This window comes from Somniosus microcephalus, chromosome 12 (assembly GCF_052327205.1).
Source record: "Somniosus microcephalus isolate GS21.2 chromosome 12, FLI_Smic_1.0, whole genome shotgun sequence".
In the NCBI taxonomy this organism is placed as follows: domain Eukaryota; kingdom Metazoa; phylum Chordata; class Chondrichthyes; order Squaliformes; family Somniosidae; genus Somniosus; species Somniosus microcephalus.
Window position 1 is genome coordinate 41528575 of NC_140998.1, and position 6775 is coordinate 41535349.

At 43.4% G+C, this 6775-nt stretch overlaps 1 long non-coding RNA gene across 1 annotated transcript; it reads right to left on the bottom strand.

The window, feature by feature from the left end:
• Positions 1-419: 419 nt before the first annotated feature.
• LOC147109128 (uncharacterized) lies at positions 420-5538 on the bottom strand. The gene is made up of 3 exons (XR_015080411.1): positions 5440-5538; positions 2034-2237; positions 420-728 (listed from the first exon to the last, which is right to left on the bottom strand). It is a non-coding gene; the product is annotated as an uncharacterized LOC147109128 (long non-coding RNA).
• Between the last annotated feature and the right edge of the window lie 1237 nt (positions 5539-6775).

Sequence of the window (6775 nt, forward strand, 5' to 3'; positions counted from 1 at the left end):
CTTTAAAATCATTGAAATGACCTCTGTACCCAAATTCATGATATGCAATTGAACAGGCTCGAGGGGCTGAATGGCCTACTATTTCTAACGTTCCTATGTTCCAAGCAAGCAAAGCTCCGCATCAGGATTGCAATTTTGTTCTGTGCCTTCAGCTGCCTAAGTTCTGGAATTCCTTCCCTACACCTCTCCATCTCCCTCTCCTGCTTTAAGACCCTTCTTAAAATCCATCTCTTTGACCAGGCTTTTCGTCATCCCTCCTAATAGCTCCTTTCTTTGACCCGGTGTTGATTTTTGCCTGATTACCATTCTTTGAAGCACCTCGGGAAGTTTTTCTACATTAAAGGCGCTACATAAATGCAAGTTGTTGCCGTTGTCATTTGCTACCGCTAGAAAATTCAAAGAGATGTAAAAAAACATAATTTGCACGTTGAGATTTGAATAAGATTTATTCAAAATATTTATTGACAAATGTGGTGCTGCGAACATCAATGATCTTAATCTTTCGAATGGTTTTAGTTACAACCCTCTGAGAACTCAGCATTCCTCCAATTCTGGCCTCTATTGTATCGCCGACTTCCAGCACCCCACCATTGACGGCCATACTTTCAGCCGTCTAGGCCCTAAGCTTCTGTGAAGCACCTTGGGACGTTTTACGAAATTAAAGGTGCTATATAAATCCAAGTTGTTGTTGTCGTACCTTGGACAGAAAAGGTACACACGCTGGAAGTCTGAAATAAAACAGGGAAGATTAGGACTGCACAGTAGGTCACTTAACAGCTCAATGCGAAAGATTCTTCCATAATAAAAACAGAAAATGCTGGAAATACTCAGCAGGTCAGGCAGCATCTGTAGAGAGAGAAACAGAGTTAACGTTTCAGGTCGATGACCCTTCGTCAGAACTGGAAAAGGTTAGAGATGTAACAGTTTTTAAGCAAGTACAGAGGCAGGGAAAAGGCAGGGAGGGGAGGAAAGAACAAAAGGGAAGGTCTGTGATAGGGTGGAAGGCAGGAGTGAGTAAATGACAAAAGGGACGATGGTGCAAGGCAAAAGGGGGTGGTAATGGGACAAGTAAAGAAACAAAAAATTCTTCCATTCTCTTTGTTCCTCTCTGAGGAAAGGTTCCACCTGAACCATTAATCCATCTTTTCTCTGAGAATTCTGTTTGTATACTCTAAAGGTCAACCATTAGTCACTTTCGAGGGAACAGGAAATGAAGATATCTGCCTGCTTAACATCAAAGAATATATCCGTGCATAGATTTTTGTAAACTTTTTGAGAGAAAAATAATCATAAACTATTAAGGTGGAGTTAACAGAAATGTTTTCTGAGTAAGTCAAACTATTTGGAAGCTTTTCAGTCTGAGAATTTGTAATGGGGGTTAAATGAACGAAAACAAATTAGTTAGAAAAAAACACACATTTCCTTTATGAAATTTACCTCTCTTTTAAGTATTCCATTGTAAACAAATGAAATTAAGCTCAGATGAATGCCTTTAGAGCATCCATCTATTAGTGATAGATTGGTATCCATTTTCTGGTGATTGTTTTACTGCAGAATGTTTGAAATGAACTCATCCTTCACCCTTTACTATTAGTTAAACGATAATGATGTTCAGGAGGATGCAGGGTTGGTAAGAAAGAGCTCCCCTGGTGGCTCAACAGGTAATTGCACTGTCTGATGTGGTACTGACCCATACAGATGATGAAGACAGTCACCACGTCAATCTCAGCATCAGCAGTCAAGTGCCCAATGTCAAATAGCCTGCCAATATTCACTGTTTAGAGTCACACATTAAGAATGGCCACTTGGGTAAGGTACAGAGAGAAGGCTTGTGGGCCCTCAAGACCTGTACCCCAGCAAGAGTTAACACCTTCAGGAAAGATGAGAAAAGGGGAAGGGAAAGAAAAAAACATTCATTGCTCGGGAATAAACCCAAAAGCACTGTTATATTCTTTGAGGTCAAAAGTTGGGGCCTGATTAGACTGTTCAATCAGGGACAAGTGCCTTTGTTATGCTAAAGGTAACATTCTTACTTGTCTCATGAAGGATTTGATTGCCAGGGTGGCCAGGTGACAAAAGGGTATAGTACACTTCACTATGATCAGTAACTTCTCTTCAGTCAGACAATCCCCAGTATCGTTCTGAGCGACTTTAATAGCCTGCCTCCGTCTTCACTCAGTGAATTATAACAGTGTCACTGAAAAAGGGGAAGACATCCAACCCTTAACCAAACATTCCTAGAGGAAGATGAAAAGATTTTTAAAAAATGCTTTAATGAATAGCATTACAACTTATACCTACCTGTCACTTCTAATTCCTGTCACTCACAGACTGGCCTCATACCAACCGCATTGCTGAATAGATGGATTTTTACCTTATCAGCTCGTCAAAAGGGCACAATGATTGCCAGTTAAAAGAAACACACAGCGAGCTGCTCAGCACTTCTATTGAGAATGTTGAAGGGGCAGACTTCAAATCATACCGTTGACCAATGTTTCCTCAAAAATGTTGTTGTTGTGCACACCCAGTTTTTTCAATGTGCGGTAACTTTAAATTTTAGCGGCCGCACACGTGTGATGTTTGGGAGCTTGTGAGTGGCCTACGCATTCCTTCAAGATTCTGCGCGCCCTTGCACACGGGCAGCTTAAAGGGAACATTGCTGTTGACGCCTCTGTTTTCCTACTATTTCATTTTTTTGTTTTTCTCCCCTCCTGTCGTGAAGGCGCTGACTCTCGTTGTGATATCGGACTTCCCGCACCTTGCCAAAGTGGCCATTCTTTACGTGTGCCCTGGGACAGTGAAGGTTGTCAGGCTATTTAGTCATGGAGAGCTGGGCCCAACCCTGTTCTCACGTGATGTCCCAAACATGCTGACTTCCCAGCTGCCGTCACTCACTGGATAGTGATCAGCAATGGGAACCCCATCGGATTTCTTTCACCTCTTCTGTGTAATAATTTCATTATTGGAGATCGCAAACTGAGTCCATAATACAGACAAAAAGAAATGCTGTAGCATCTTGAAAAGCCATGATTGCGGTAATGCATTTTGTGGTGTTCTGTAAAATAATAACCTTGCTAATCAAAGGGCAGACCATTTACAAAGTAACTGTCAAAATCTAGCAAAAGGGCTTTAACCTTTAGCCTGAGTGGGAACAATTACTCATGATGACCTGTGACCACTGATTCCTGATACTTGAGAATTCTAAACTTTCAGCATCTCACAGACTAACAGCAAGGAAGTACAGTAGTTTTAACAATGCGGTTTGTTTAGCTTATCAGATTGCCTGCTCATCAGTTACAAGAGGTACAGTCACTGATACATTAGCCAAGCAAAATAAAGGTGAAGCAAAACGCCAACTAGATCCAGGTTGACCACAATTAAAAGGGCATCGCCTTCACTGAAAGAAAGTGTTTTTTTTTTACAAACCGCAGCATAAAAACCACAAACATTCATTTGCTTGTGACAAAAAGTTTCGGTTAGTTTTGCACCCAGATTCCAGCGCGATCTGGTCATGAATCAGCCAAACCAGCGCAAAAGACCAGGGAATTTCAAACGTAGTGGAGATATGCCCAAAACCACTTACGCTCGTGTTCTCCGCGAGCTTTTACGCTGGTTAAAGATTCAATTCGCCCAAATCAGACCCCGCCCACAAAACTGCCCACGTCCCCAGGTCAAAATGGCGAGATTCCACCAACTATGCTGGTTCGGGAAGGCTCGTCAGACTGCGGTCATTTTCTTCAGAACACAGGCACTAACTAGTAGGCACATTTTAAATGTTCTTTCATATCAAAAAATATGTAATTTACTAAGAAAATGACACCAATGAAACTATTAAATGGGTCAATATAGTTTTACTCGAAGTTTGTGGGAGCTTGCTGTGCACAAATTGGCTGCCGCGTTTCCCACATTGCAACAGTGACTCCACTCAAAAAGTACTTAATTGGCTGTAAAGTGCTTTGTGATGTCCTGAGGTCATGAAAGGCGTTATATAAATGCAAGTCTGTCTTTTTCTTCTTCAATTTTAAATCAGCTTACTCACAAGTGGATGGCTGGACACCCTTTTTAAAAATGCTTATTTGTGGTGAAAAACCCTTTTTCAGCTGTATTAATAAAACTGAACCAATACATTACGGAATGGAAAGAAAAGTAATTTTTGTTCTATTACGCTGCCCAATTGTGCTGGTTCATGGAAGATTTGAGGTTTGTGGTTATGCGAATTAATTTTAGTGGAAACTTGAAGCGTAACCTAACCGGTGCACTTTCAAGTGGATTTTGGGTGCAATTTCCCGATTGTGTTCAAAGCAGAAGCTCTACCCTCGTGCCTCATTAATATCTACCAAAAGTAACCTATCAAACTCGACCTTGTGAGCAGTCAGTAGACTCTTTTACTTCAGGTGAGTATCGTGGCCGGCATATGCACATGACAGTGGCCACATTAACATGAATGACTCGTTCTGCCACCAGGTCTTCGCTAAAATGAATGAATGAATTAATTAATTAGTTAATTAATGAATGAATTAAATCTAAGCCATGGAGTTGGATTCCCATTCCTTTTGTAATAGGAATCACAGGTCTCCTGCTTCCAGCAGGGCCTGGCCAGAGCAGCGACACTAAGTAAATAGAAAACAGCGGCCAAACATGGCCATGAGTCCCCCTTTGAGCACTGCTGTCCCTGGGCCCAATCCAGTCAATGTAAAAAAGTCTATCGATTACGGAAACCAGGCTGCAAGATAATGCGAGATGTTTAAATCCCAGACTAGTTGTTCCCAGTACTATAGAATGATAGGGGTTAATTTTAACCACAAAAAACGGGTGGGTTGTGGTTGTGTAGGATGTTAAAATTTTTAAAAATCTCAAACCCACATCCAACCCGTCCACTTCCGTTTTTTAACGGAGGCGGGCAACCAACCCGGTCCGAGGAGGCGGGTTGGCCATTTAAATATTATAAGGAGGTTGCGTGCCTCATATTTCTTCCAGGTTTAACGCTGGCCAGTTGGGTTTCCTGGGCCTCGGGAAACCCGACATCTAAAGGAAGGCAAGGACTGCTTTGTGAAAAGGGTAAGTGCCCTTACAGCACTGCTTGTGGGCCAGAAGGAGCAGGAGTGATTTTGCCCAGCCGCTCAATCTTACTTTCTTTCCTGCCCGCTATCGGAACCCCCGCCCAAATCCAAAGAGGCCCCTTGCGATCGGACCTCATGGATCGGGAATCGGACCCCACCCCTTCCCGGAATCGACTTCCCCAGATCGACGACCACACACCCACCCCCTCCCGATCAGACCCCTCCTAGTATTGGACCAGCCCCCCCCCCCCCCCCCAGTGATCGGCAACCAGCCCCTTCCCCCGGTCTCGGACACCCCCAGGGATTGGCGATCAAACTCCCCGCACCACCACCACCCAACTCTCCTATGCTCCCACTAACCCAGCTGCAGGCTCCCTACCTGCTCCTGGCCTACGGCCTCCTCCAGAGCATTTCCCGCCCGACAGGGAGCCAAGCCTGCCAGCGGGGAACCTGCTGGAAAATTATGACGTGCACTGTGGAGTCAAAACTCAACAGCATGCGAGGACCCGACCACAACTCCTCACTCCCGCTCACAAAACCCGCCCAGTCAAGATCGGGCCCACAGATTCAGAGGCCATTCAGCCCATCGTACATGTGCAGGCCCTTTGATTGAGCTCTCCAATTTGTCCAATTCCCCTGTTCTTTCCCCATAGCCCTGTTATTTTTATTCCCTTTTCAAGTGTACATCCAGTTCCGTTTTGACATTTACTAGGAATCTTATTCCCCCACCCTTTCAGTGCTTTCCAGATCATAACTTGCCGCGTAAAGAAAAAATCTCATCTACAGTGGAAGTTGTTGCAGCAAACTGATCAGATGATTCACAGAGCCTGTGGATTGACAAAGAGGGACAGGTTCACACAGGTTAAGATAATTATTTTGGTTGGATATGAGCAGCAGCCTTGTCTCCACAAGCGCGAGTTTGTCTGGGTCTCATAATGGGGAATTGTCTTAGCGTTAAACCATTTTGCAAGTCATTTACAAATTTCACTGTTGTGCTTTTCATTGTGACATAAACAGTGCACAGTAACACCATTGCATCACGGATTAGTGGATGACCGGCAGGAGTGAGATTTATGATCCGAAGAGTGAGACCTATTTAAACACACCTAGCTGGGTTTATTTTCTGGGATCCAAGCGTTTAAAATAAGTACTGTAACATTTTGAAACCAAAATGAATGGGTCAGATTCTAAATAAGCAAATCTGTTGATTACATGAGTACAAATCCTTTCATTGGTCAAATTGCTGTGCAAAAGAACACACAGAAACAGATGGATGGGTAGGTTTTCCTGCCCCAGCGCCTAAGGCTGATGGATTGCCTGGGCACTGCCAATACAGGAGTCGCAGCGTAAGCCCCCTAATGGAGCCTGCCCAATTTATCTGCCCATTAATTTAAATAGGCAGAAAACTAGGTAGGCTCCCTTATGGGTATACATTCTTCACTGCCCAATTTTCCTGTATTTGCTGTGCCCAGGTAATCCAACAGACCCAGGCAATATATCCAAGTTTGCTGATGATGCAAAGATTAGTTGTAAGTAGTGTAGATGGGTGCATAACATTACAAAGATACATTGCTTGATTAAATGATTGGGCAAAACAGTAACAGATGGATTTCAATGCAGGTAAGCGTAAGGTCATCCATTTTAAACCAAAAAAGGTTAGATCCGAGTATTTTTAAAATGGTGAAAAGCTATGAACAGTAGAGGCCCAAAGAGAT